Raw genomic sequence first — 14,302 nt, forward strand, 5'->3', positions numbered from 1 at the left:
TGTGGATCCAAGGTTTTCAGAGAGTCATCATCCCAAAGCAGTAAATAATATGTTGACTGAACATGATTCTGAGGATCTTGATGATGAGGTGAGTCGTCTGTTTGAAGCTTTCCCTAGGGAGGAGAAAGAAGATGTGTTTAATGATATATGCCTAGAAAGGAGGGATGTTGGTGTGGAATCTATTTGATAGGTAGTTTGTAAGTGGATGCATGGGTATTGAAGTAGAGTTGTGTGGTATTAATGGCTTTCTTGGTGACGATGATAGTAAAAATGGTGGTGAGTCTATGTTTGGAATGGGATCTAGTGCAGAGGTAGGGCCAAAGGAGCCTTGTGTGTGTCTACACAAGAAGAGATGCCTATGGAGATGGAAAGCCAAGTTTTAGGCATACCATGTAATTTGAAGATATTCTTCACAAACACATTTGCCACATCTATAGTGGTATATATACTCTTGATAATAGGAAATAAATGAGCGTATTTTTTAAGCCTATATACCACCACAAAAATGCTATCATAACCTCCTCTACTCCTTGGTATCCCCCAATAATAAATTCTATTGATATACATTACCATTTCATCTCTAGCACATCTAATGGTAACATAGATTATGGTTTCTTTACATGCTCAACTTTCACCTGTTGACATTTTAAACATTTCACCACATAATCCCTTTACATAAGCTTTCACACCTAGCCAAAAGAAACTCTTTCTAGCCTTAGTTTATGTTTTTTGAAATCGTGGATGTCCTGCTATGGTAATATCATGAGGTCATGCATCAACCTGCTCATGATCTCCATAGCATCAGGTATGCATAACCTTTTCTTATAATACAATATTCCATTAGTTATTTCATACTTTGTAAATGCATCTATTTCCTCTTGTGACATGTTTTTCTTTGTCAAACTCTCAAAAAATGTTTCGAAGAAAGGATCTCTTGGGATTTCACTATTTACATGTTCTCTCAAACTATTATGTATGACAATGATTGCACTCACTAAAGCAACTTCTGGTTTTTTGCTCAACACATCGGCCACTTTGTTTTCTCTTCCTAGTCTACAAGTGATTTCAAAGTCATATTCCTACAAAAGTTCTACCACCTTTTTTTCTTTGCATTCAATTCTGCTGGCTAAACAAATGCCTCAAAGTAGGTTGATGAAATTTAACTCCAAGAAGATAATGCCTCCATACACACAATGCATGCACAACAGCTAGTAATTCCAAATTATATCCTGAATCATTCCTGTCATGAGGTTTCAGCTTACATGACTTGAATGCGATCGGATGACCATATTGAATCAAGACCCCACTAAGCGCTATAACACTAGCATCTGTTAAGAAGGTTTTTCCATGTTTAGGCAATTTAAACACAGGGGTTGTAGTTAATGCATGCTTCAAAATGTGAAAACTCTACTCACATTATACAGTCTCTATGAATATTCTACCCTTTCTCAAAAGGTCCATCATAGGACTTGCTTTGTAAAAAGAAATAAAAAAATGAAGGTTCTATAAAAACCTGAAAGTCCTCGAAATCCACGAACTCCTCTAACAGAAATGGGAGGTGGTCATTCCACAATGGCTAGAATCTTCTTCGGATCCATAGAAATACCTTTAATAATGCACATTTTTAGGGGCCCCATTATAAGGAGAAGTTGTAGGGACACCTAACTTTTGTGGGATCCCCATCAGACACTTGCGACCATGTATGTTAATGACATGGTTTAGATAGACTTGACACATTCAAATGTAGGATTTAGATAGATAGGCAATTGAATTTTCAAGTTACGATAGTCTATATTAGCTTATGGGGCCCACATGGAGACACAAATACTCTTTATAAAATTTTAGCCTCGATCCTGACCCTAAGACCTAGAGGAGGATGCCCATTTCATAAGAAACCGTGAACGATCCAAGCCCTGCCTCGAGCAAGTGCAAAAGGAAAATTGTGCATGTCCACGGCATTATTGTTCTTCACTCTTCTATATTATTAGATAGCAAAAGAAGCATTAAAAGAGATTCCCACATGTGAAAGTGTTGGACAAGTGAAGGTAGAACCAAATTCCTAAAGAAAGCTTTCAATATTTTTTACACTCTTTAAAGTAGATTTTATCTTTGCGGTCTTTTCCGTCCCAATATTCTCACACATGAATATTGTTAGATTGTCTATGTGCCCCAAGCTAAGAAAAAAGACACTTGCCATGAAAGAATCCACCAAGGAAAAAAACACAGGAGGTATTATGTCATAGAATGTTTACCAAAATTCCATAATTATATTTTTGCCTAAAAAAGGAAGCAACCATTTTGCTTCACATATGATAAAGCTACAACCCTAGAACAATACTAACCAAAACTTTTAGGCACCTCCCATGCGCCATGCCCAAGCAAAAGAAAATTCTGGAAGCATAGGGTTATATGGCATCTCCTAATCTAGTTAGAGCTTGCAATCAAGGGACAATATCTCATGGCACACTGAGGTTGGCATGGTAACGACGATCGGAAAGTGCGTGGAATAACTCTACCTTTGGGCCCGATTGGCGCATTGAAGGAATGCCAGGCTCCCAAGCGGTGGATAAACTCGATTCTTAAAAAAAAAAGATTTTATTGAAGGTTTAACCCTTAATGTAGTAAGGGGTCTTTCACACCCACGAAAAAAGTTATTGTTCATATAGAATCTTGCAAGCTATTCATGTATATCAAAGGAAAAGTTTACACACACAAATTATTAAGAGGTTGTTCACACATAGGGTTCGCTGCCCAGCTTTCGCCAAAACACTTTGTATGTGTATTTCATTCATGGCACCATTGGTATGAGGATTGCCCTACACGAGCTCACTGAGAAGCACAAAATGGTTGTTGTGATGTGTGTATGAGCGATGCACGTGTGAGGTTCATGCACATGGGTTGGTTCCCACCTGAACTTCTATGTTCAAATCTGACTCAATGGTTCCACTATGAGAGAGTCGTCTCAAAATGTATTTTGGTGTCTTAGATGGTAGACACACGCACACATGTTCTCTTGATGGATACTCTAATGTATCATTGAGGGGGAGTATTGACAGGTAGCGATTGCGGTTGTGCAATGCTACATTGATATGGGTGATGGATGAGTTGTCGAACACCTCGATTAAGAGGGGGTGTCACAGAGATGTAATCGCAGTGTTGTGTGTATGTGGGAAAGCATCCTAGAGGTGCAAGATATTGTGGTAAGATACGAATGCCACATGTGATATTGTATGGTGTGTGAGTGTTCACCAAAAGAGGCTAACTTCATCCCAATAATTGCACCTCATCTAATCATTAAATTAGAGCATATATTTGATGTTAAGATAAGTAGGTATATGGAGTCTTGGCCATAGAAGAGGCTTATTAAAAGAAATGATTTCTCTAGATTTAGATAGAAAACTAACGATCCAAATAGTCAAATTTTAGATGGCAGTGAGTGCTATAGTTTATCAATGTACTTTATTTTGATCTAATAGTTTGATTTAGAGTTATCGTCTTTCAAAAAAAAGAGTTTTTAGTTTATAATAGTTAAATTTTGAAGCATGAAAATGACATCTGTCGTTTTTAAAAATTGATGAAAATTTGGATTCCACAATCCACTTTGTTGACAAAATTGATTCTAGAATCGAAAATTGGAGACACTAATGTTTCTATTATGAGAGTGAAATTTTCATTTAAAAAAAATTTGGTGCGAACAAAAATTTCGTTTTTTTTGGATGGAAAAAAAATTTTGTCAGACCAAAAAAATTTCGTCAAAAAAATTCCGTCGAGACGGAAAATTTTCATCAAAAATTTCGTCAACGAAAACAATTCCGTCAAAGAATTCGTCACAACAGGAAAAATTCCGTCGATAAAAATTTGGATACTAGAATCCAAATTTCCATCGCGGATTGAAAATTTTGTCGATGAAATTCTTTGACAAAAATTTTTGATGGAATTTTTTTGACAATAATTTTTCCATCGATGGAGTTTTTTGACGAATTTTTTTTCGTTGACAGAGCTTTTTGATGGACTGAATTTGTCATCTAATAAAAGTGAAATTTTTGTTCATTATGGACCAAAATTTCTTTTTTTAAAACAAAAATTTTGATGTCACGATAGAAACGTTAGTCACAATGGAAATTTGGATTCCAGAATCCACTTTGTCAACAAAGTGAAATCCAAATTTTCATCAGTTTTTTAAAACAACAATTGTTATCATGTTAATGGCTCAAAATCTAACAACTAAAAACTGGTTTTACAAAGACTATAACTCTAAATTAAATTATTAAATAAAAATAAAGTAAATTGATAAATTATAATACTCATTGCCATCTAAAATTTGACCGTTTGGATCGTTGGATTTTTATCTAAATCTAAAGACATCTTTTCTTTCAATAAACCTCTTCTGTGGCCAGGGACTCCATAAACCTACATGTCTTAATATCAAAATATGCTTTAATTCAACCATTAGATCCTTTTTGTATACAAAGAAAATTTATTTTCTTAAACAATGCACTAACTCCATGTAAGAGTTTCATTAAATTATATTGGGTCTAAAAGTAACGTCAATTTTATCACCTATCAGTTTGTTGATAACACGCTATGTACAACACACAATGTAGAAATGTGTATTGGTACAAAACATATATGTGCTCAAGGGAAAGTATGATCTAGAGATGCTTAAACAAAGCAAAAAATAAAAGAAAAGTGAAATTTGTCGACTTGTGACATGCTTAATTTGCATGATATAGAAAATACTGTGTATGGATTTGAGTTAAAAAACTTTTTGACACTTGCACCAGAAAATAATTGATATTTTTAAGCAAAAGGTCGAATGACTCGTAGTTGATTAGAAGAGTTTCTTCTCTTTTGTAATTCTTTTTTTAATTGGACGTTTTTGAGTTTAGAGTAAAATGTAAGTAATGTTTTATGCATTTTTTTTTTCACAAAAGTAGTGTTTTTTTTAAATGTTTGACATGAAAGTGTGTCTTTTGTCTCCATAAATTAAAAAAAATATTTTTGGGTTTATTTTTCCAAAAATGGAGTTGAGTTGTCGTTTGCATGATTTTGTTGTCGTTTTTCATAACTTACTTTTACAATAGATAATTATGATGCGCTATGTTAGTGGTCTAGCTGGAACAACTATTCTTCCGTGCCATTGTGCATACTTAAGTATGTCTATTGTCACTTTGAACACTCATACACACAATAGATAATTATGATCCACTATGACATTGGTCTTTATGCTATACAATGATGAAATAAATGGTCATCTCTTTCTCTCTCTCTCTCTCTCTCTCTCTCTCTCTCTCTCTCACACACACACACACACACACACACACACACACACACACACACATAAACACACACCCTATGTGCACACAAGATCCAAGCCATAATGCATATAATAGATAATTACGATGCGCTATGACATTGGTCTATTCGCACAAAATTACAAAGGTTGTAATAATGAGGTTTAACCGGTGGCACATCTATATACGAGTTTTAATTGACAATACTTTCATCATCCAAAAATAAGCATTATCGTCGGTGATGCTCTCTGTGACCTTGTCATATTGATGATCCCGAGACATCTCCAAAGAAATCACCTCAGCATAATCTAGCAAGACATTTAATATGGACAAAGAACTTGCTCAACCAATGAAGACCTTGTAATGGCATTACAGAAATGTAAACAAAATAGTCACAACCAAATAACAATCTCGGACATGATCTTACTCAATTTTCATCCGCCACATGTGCATACATACCACATATGGGTTCATGCATGTAACATCACCAATCAAAGATCTAAAGACGTGAATCTTATCCAATGTAGCATCAACAACTGTTTTGATTACACAACTAAAACATAGTGATAGCGAATCCATAACCAAAAGGTAGCAAGCTATAAACAAAATGTTATCTTAAACGCATGAAACCAAATGCTATAGTGCAATTGAAATATGGTGCCACAAAATGAAAAGGCGAGCTGCTCACTAGTCGTATATGGAGAGACCCTTGCCAAAACATCCACCTCATCTTTGGCATTCTCTAATGTGCCTGCCCCAACACCTAGTTGCTGATTCTTCTCATCAAGAAGCAAGGGAACCACATGTGATGTGATGAGTGCATCATCAATGTTAATGGCCACACATAATCGATTAGAGTCCATGCATACCCGAAGGAGGGGAGCAGTGCCACAACCAACTCAAGTGCTATCCCATCATGATGATAGAGGACCTCCAAATAACATGCCACAAAGGTGTGTCTCCTCTCCATGCCTGCTCTCCAATCACGTCCATCAGAGCCCTAGCCCTACTATCGTCGGAAGGTAGATGATAGTAGACAATGCTGTCCATAGGGCTCAGCCACCGCAAAGCCTCAAACAAAGGCCAGCTAGAATCAAGATAAACAGGAGGATCACAACCACATCTACGAACCAAGAAGAGCATAGAAGCTAAACACTACAACAATCAAATTAGTGATTGGAATTTGGAACAAGTTAAATCATCAAACCGAATAGCATAGTTATTGATTTTCTCTTTGTACCATAGATGAAGAGCCCATAAGCTCTATAGAACCATAAGGTGTGTGATGCATGACCTCCACACGATGCCAAATATCCAAGCCACTCACCCTAACATGTCTCTCAATCCAACCAGTGGCTAGCCCTATATACAAAACAAACAAGGCATCACCATCCAACCGCCGACACTCCAAATGACCTGTGAAATTTTACTTGCATACCTCAGCTTGGGAGCTCATAATCAACAACCATCCACTGTTTGACATGGAGGCAGTAGCCACACATATGCTATAGTGCTCCTCACTGAGAATATCCCACTGTGGGTGAGGTGTCGACTCAAAGAGCACTCCACCAAATGGCAAGTCCAAGAAAACAATATTAGTTGCCCAACCGACCGGTCTACCCTTGTGGACATACTCTCTACCCTTAGGACAAAATTTCCTGAAGTGATCATGCACCTAAGTGTACATGGAGATTTTTTGTCCATAAGCAAAGTCTCTACCTATGGCCACATAGTCCCCCACAATGGCCAGACAATGGTGATCCCTACTAGATGCAACAAAGTTATGTTTATGTGCAACAACAAAAATGAATGTGCATGTCCTCTTGGCGACACGAGTGCTACCATCATGCCCTACAACATCAAAACAACCACTATTCAAAAAGCATATTAAACAATAAGCCAAGGTAATGTGGTGAGAGAGAGAGAGAGAGAGAGAGAGAGAGAGAGAGAGAGAGAGAGAGAGCATGGGAGAATGGAGAGAGAAGGGCGTAATATAGTAATGTGTGTAAGGGAAAGAGAAAGATAGAGAGATATTACAGCCATGTGTATAGTGGTAAAAAGATAGAATAGAGAGAAAGAGGCATGGAGGGAGAGAGCATGGATGCATGAAGAGAGAAAAGTGACGTTTGAGTCATGTGCATGATTGTGAAAGGAGCGGAGTTGGACACATGGAGAGAGAGTGAGAGAGAGAGAGCATGGAGAGTGAGCATGGTGAGGATCATTACCTAATAAGGAGCCAACATCCTCATCATCAAGCAGGGAAGTCTCCTTTTCACTCCTCTCTTGTCTTTTTCCTCTTTGATCCATGTCTTTGGACTGACGTCCTTTGGACAAAACACATAATCCTCAACTAATATGCAAACATTTTAGAATACTACTTAAATGAAACGAAAAGAATTACCATGAATGTTTGAGGTAGAATCTTTCTCTCTCATCGGATTCTCCTAAGAGAAAACCAAATGTCTCTCTCTCTCTCTCTCTCTCTCAAGATATTCCCATGACACATATCAATTCACCACAGGCAGTTTTCTAGTTCCCACTTAGAGAGAGAGTGCATGTCCGGGCTATACATGGTAGTAGTGTCATGAGAGATAGAAATCCACACTTGACAAGCGACCGGAAGATCAGCCCTCTTTTAAAAACACGAAGTATCTGTCACACAAAAAGAATCAAAGAAGACACAACACAAGCATAAGATGCTTAAGAAAAAGTAGATAAATATTGTAAGCTATCAATAAAGAAAACTCCAAGCACATTATACATCCCACCTGTAAACAACCCGTTGTGCAGCCATCTGAATCAAGTCATACTTTCTCAAGTCATACTTTCTCAAGTTCTTTAACTCCACATTCTTCTCCCTACTCTCTAGTCAAACTATAGTAGGAAAGAGCGACTTGTGTTTTTCCATCCTAACCTCCTCATAAAACTGTTGCAATGGGAACTCCCCAGCCAAGACCAAACCCCCAGGTTGATCGATGAAATCTTTAAGCACATCACGTGCTCTTGCAAGAATTCTCTCCAACACCGATTCCCTCTGCAATCAAACTGAAAAGAAGAAAGAAAGCATAATTATATGTTGCAAAGAAATTATGACTCTCAAAAGAAACAATTATTATGTATTCACCTTCTAAACTTGTGATCCCCACTTGGAAGACCACAGACTCCTCTGGTTGTTTTATTTGCCTCCAATAGTGACAACAAAGAACTTTTGTCTTTGTTGAACTTGTGGACAAATAGCTAGTAGATTAATCTTTTCTAGCGTGGCATAGCTTTGTGCATCCCATTTGAGTGAAAGCACTCTTTGCCACTGACCATCAGTGAGGTTGGGATCCACAATATTCAATATCTCATGTACGACTACTCACATCTATCCATACATTCATATCTATCACTTCACATCCACATATATTCATGTCACATCACATGTAATTAATTATACATTAGTCAACAAAGTAAACACAACTACATTGAAGAATTCTCAAACTTACCTTCCCAATTTTGTCACTATATTTTCTTGTGAGTTCATCAAGCTCTTTTACCTCCTATCTCATAAACTCTTCTGGAGATAGAGAAGGGCAAAGGGAATCCAACTTTTGATGGAGTTCTTTGTTCATTTGAACCTAGAGGAAAAAGTGTGAAGAACATTCAACTTGAAACCCAAAAAACATCCTTATAAACTAGCCTAAAGAACATTCAACTTGCTTATGACAATAGTCCAAAGAAGCATACATTATAAACTAGCCGAGCTAGATATCTCCTTGTCAAGGGAAACCAAGGCTCTGCACCCTTGGTATTCTTCCTCCTAATTCTCATGATCAAATCCACATCTTCAGGAGACAAATCCTTAAGATAATCCTTCGGATTAGCAGTGCATATATTAAACGTATTCACCAACTCATCCCGAAGAGATGTAGCAACCAAAGCATGTGTGTTAAGACTACATGCAAAATCTCAAGTTAGTCCAAATTGCAAAAATCAACATAATTTTCAATAATCAACAAGAAAGCTTTGAGTAATCAGATACTTACAAATTCATGCGTTGGAAGCAAGAAAGGAGAGAAATCTCGCTTACTTTCCTTGGATCACTGTAGAAAGCACATGCACATGCTTCTCATGATGATGAAGAAACCTCTCGGCAATGGCCCCCATCCAAGCCACGGCTTGATGATTACCCTCCCAAACATAAAAAATATGATTGGACAAATGCTTCAAGCAAGGACGCAAGCTCAACTCATCTTCAAAATCCCTGTTCACATCTAGACAAATGGGATCCCAAGTAGCCATCCAGTCACCAAACTAACCTCACCCTGGCTAGTGAAAATGGAAACTATGAAAACACCCTTCTCAGGCACATATCCCTCCTTACCAAATGCAATCTTTAACCCAAATAGATCATCCCTAAGTCCTCTCACCATTGCATAAGGAATCATGATGCAACACAATGGAATGGGTGGACACTCAAAGCAACTGAGAACCCTAGTTTTTTTAAGAATATCCTCCCCCTCAACCATGGACATACCACTGTCATCATTCACAACATTATCACTCAAAGCTTCTGGTCGCAAAACATACGAGACGAGCTTGGAGTTGAGCTTCATTCTCATCAACAATCTGGTCATCCTCACCATCTCTACCCAACCCATCGTTACCTTCATGAACCTCAAAAGTAGGCTCATCTTGTGGCTCTTCCACCACCGTCTCAAGTGTTGATCTCCCATCTCTTCTTTCTCTTTGGGAGCTAGTCCCACGGCTTGCGGCCGCACTAAAACAACATTAGAGACAAGCACACAAGAAAGAGCCAAAGGTCACTTCACATTGCATAAGCATGTCATGAAAGGCATAGGAAAACACAGTAAAAGAGGTTTCACCTCTTTTGGGGGGTTTGAGGCATTCTGTAAAACACGAATCTCCACTACATAAGCATAGAATTACATGTTCATTATACAATCCCCAAAACATTCTCTCTCTCACTATGTCCCTCTCTCTATCTCTCTCACACATCCAATCTCTCTCTCACCTGGCATCCAATCTCTCTCTCTCACCGGGCATCCAATCTCTCTTTCTATCTCTCTCACACATGCTCCCTCTCTCAGTCTCTCTCTCTCTATCCATCTCACTCTCTCTACCTGCTAACTCACAGATGATGGCTCATAGAAGTCGATATACAAGTGCTCATATCATTCTTTGAGAGGAAAGTTATAATATATATTCTCTCTCTCTCTCTCTCTCTCTCTCTCTCTCTCTCTCTCTCTCTCTCTCTCTCTCTCTCTGTGCTTTCTTGAGCTTTTTCTCAAGCTTTGTCGCGGTGGTTTTTCCTTAACCCCTCTCTCTCTCTCTTCCATAGCCCCTCCTCACCTCTTCTATAGCCTCTTTCTCTCTCTACCTACTCAAAAGAGCCCACATTGACACGGGCTCTTTCAAGCACAGAGAGAGAGAGAGAGAGAGAGAGAGAGAGAGAGAGAGAGAGAGAGAGAGAGAGAGAGAGCATCCGGTAAACGAGAACGTCTGGCAAATCATCCGGCAAATCCAAGCAAGTTGTGGAGGACCGGCAAATGCGAGAGAGATTGAGAATGCATCATGCGGAGGACCGATGAATGCATCATGCTCTTTTGGCCTCTCTCTCTCTCTTGCTTTTTTCCATATCCCCTCTCTCTCTCTCTTCCATAGCCACTCGCCCTCTATATTGCCTGCTCGAAAGATCCCGCGCCAGTAGCACGGGCTCTTTCAAGCAGGCAGAGAGAGAGAGAGTGTGTGTGTCTATGGAATAGAGAGAGAGAGTGTGGCTATGGAATAGAGAGAGAGAGAGAGGGAGAGGAGAGAGAGAGAGAGAGAGAGAGAGAGAGAGAGAGAGAGAGAGAGAGAGAGAGAGAGAGAGAGAGAGAGAGAACATTAGAGCCGGCAACATATCCAACATCCCGCAACATATCCAACATTACCAACGAATGCAGACAAGATTAATGGTGAATGCAGACAGCCATAGAGATTGAGAGAGAGGAAGAGAGATACTTTCTCATGCTCTTTTGGCCCCTCTCTCTCTTGAGTTTTTCCATAGCCCCTCTCTCTCTCTCTCTTCCATAGCCACTAGCTCTCTCTTCCTGTTCGAAAAGAGCCTGCGTCGATGCGGGCTCTTTCGAGTAGGCAGAGCGAGAGTGGCTAATGTAGAGAGAGAAAGAGAGAGGGAGAGAGAGAGAGAGAGAGAGAGAGAGAGAGAGAGAGAGAGAGAGAGAGAGAGAGAGAGATAACATCGGAGCCGATAACATATCCAACAAAACCACTTACCCGGGATTGGTTGGGATGCGAGGCATGGCATGACGACAGAGTTCGACACGCACAGAGGCAGGACTGGCGTGACAGCGCGGATGAGTAGAGGCATAGTGTGATGGCACGGACGAGTAGACATGACGTGACGACGCAGACGAGTAGAGACACGGCATGATAGCGTGGTTGAGTAGAGGTCTGCATAGACAGGGAGGGAAAATGGAGGGAGAATGAAGAGTAGGAAAAATTCTAGGGTTCCCAGTGAGAAGGGAGGGAGAATAGAGAGTAGAAAATATGCTAGGGTTCCTAGTGAGAAGTGAGGGAGAATAGAGAGTAGAATAGAGTGTTCCCAATAGAGAGGGAGGGAGAAGGGAGGGGGTGCTAGGCATAAAAAAATCAAGTGGGCATCACCTCAAGCGGCTGAGTGTGATATGGCATCAAAAATTCAAGTGGCCATCACCCCAGGCGGCGCCTACTACAGGTTTAGCTCATCCAAGGTGGTGCCTGCAAACCGGTCCAGCTCACCCTACACGCGGTCTAAGTTCAACTAGATCGTAATTTTTGTTCACATGGTCGAAAATCTTGGCTGATTGTGCATGATATATTCTTCAAGCATGCATTAAATGTTGGTGTTTATTACTTGATAGGCATACTCATAAAAAATTATTACCAAAAATATTAAAAGCTTTCAAAAATACAACCCTTGTCCAGGAAAGTTTTATAAGGTTTGCAACAATAAATCCCAGAACAAACCGTCATTATCTCATTGTGTGCTTCATAGTACTCAAGCTAAAGTTGTTGTTATTGCATTCTCATCTATTGGTAGATATGTCATGACCTATTACTATATTCAAACCTCACCAAGTCAATGTTATCCGCCAAGGCCTTTAAGGCATCTATGGGTGGTCATTGAGGAAAGGGGTGAGAGGGGGGGGGGGAGTTTTAAAATACACTCAATTCCCACCTCTCATCATGTACCTACCTTCCTTATATTTATGCACAGGGTGACAACAACAAGGCAAGAATCTGGGGTTCAGACTCTTAGGCAATGCATAACCCTAGATTTTTTAGGCATTTGGTAAACTTCTATTAAATCATTGATCATTTGGTCAATTTGGACCCTTAATTCCTCCTTGTGTGACTCTAGATAGTTTGGGTCTCTCATTCTTCATTGGCACTCAAACAACTCTTGCTTCATGTTGGTGACATGTGTCCTTTTCTCTACATTGTAGCATTGTAGTTGAACCTTCAGCATTTTATCTCCTCCTTGTTATCTGCAATTATTTTTTTCAGCTTTAGCTCATCTTGTGTAAGCTCCTTCACCACATCCACATATTTTGTTATAGATTTCTAATTGTGCAGTTCAGTTCTTAGCTTAGTAGCCTACCTTTGTGCTTAAGAGCCTCTATTTTCCACTAAGAGTACTTCTTTTCAAGCTTGACAACTTCCTTTATGTAAGTGGCTCCCCTCTTTTCCTGGTCAGTGTGGTGGGTAGTGATTGTGTTACCTACTCTCAAGGTTCCTAAGGGTTGCCATTCCTTTTCAAGGGCTTTTTCCCTAGAACTCCTTGATGATAGTGTTCTTGTCTTGTCAGGTTGTGGTTGTGTGCCCCAAGAAGGTCCTCACTGGTCCTCTTTATCTTCATCATATTTCTTTTTCTCCTAGACTACTCTGCACTATTCCTAAATCTCCATCATTTATCCCATATTCTTTTGCTCCTAGACTAGTTTGCACTATTCCTGAATCTCTAGCATTTGCTCCACTGCCTTATCCCATGTTTTCCCTACTTGGGATGCCACCATCTTGGCTAATCTGACCTTAACATCTAGTAGAAAAATTAATGTAGCTATGTCCTCATCTTCTCGCACTTCCTTGAGTTCTTTTGCCTCGCTTTGTGCTATGTAACACTCTATGTTGACCTATAGGGTGCTTTGCTTCAATTCAGTTACAATATCTCTCCACACTTTTTCAGATGACTCTGCTTGAGTCTGCTTGATCTATGCATACTAAACCTGAGATTTTAGCTCCTTTATCTCAATTGTCAACTCATTCATTTTTTCTTTCATGTTGTGGGCTAGATTTTTGCTCTTTGTTGCATCCTTTATCAGGGTAGTTACTTGATCCTGAAGCTTTATGTTTTCCTCTTTTTGAGACTTCAACTCTCTTTTGACCTTTATCACTTCCACCCCTTGCTTTACCAGCTTGCTCTAGAGTAGATTCAACTTACTCTCTGCACCTCAATTGGTCAGCATCCATGGCCTCCTTGCACCTTGTTTCAAACAACATGTGCCTTTCCTTGATTCAAGCAAATGGTTGATATTTCATTGAGAACATTTACATAGGATGCGAGTGAGGGAATTGCCCTATCTATGCTTTGCTGCATCTTTATTATTCTTGGGGTGTTCAAGTTAATGGTGATGACTTCAAGGACTTTCCTTATAGCCACATTGCATTTGGCAGGAGGAGTCTCCACGGTTTGTATGCTCTTGAGCACCTTTTTGGGTTGTACATCTCCCCTTTTCGACTCCTTTTCTATCTCTAGCCGCCTCTATGTTGCTTTTAGGGTGGCATACTTCTAGAAATCTTCCACATCCTCATCATCTGGTTCATTTATATATTGCTGGAATGTAAAAAATTTCCTCACCGGTGGTGGATGCTACTTGTCTTTCTTAGCCGAGGTGTTTACTAGTTCCTTTCTTTTTTGTCCTCCCACCAGCTAGTTGTCCTTTTCCACTTCTTTCTGTGTTTCT

This window comes from Cibotium barometz, chromosome 47 (genome assembly GCF_041138505.1).
Source record: "Cibotium barometz isolate CiBa-2024 chromosome 47, ASM4113850v1, whole genome shotgun sequence".
Taxonomy (NCBI): domain Eukaryota; kingdom Viridiplantae; phylum Streptophyta; class Polypodiopsida; order Cyatheales; family Cibotiaceae; genus Cibotium; species Cibotium barometz.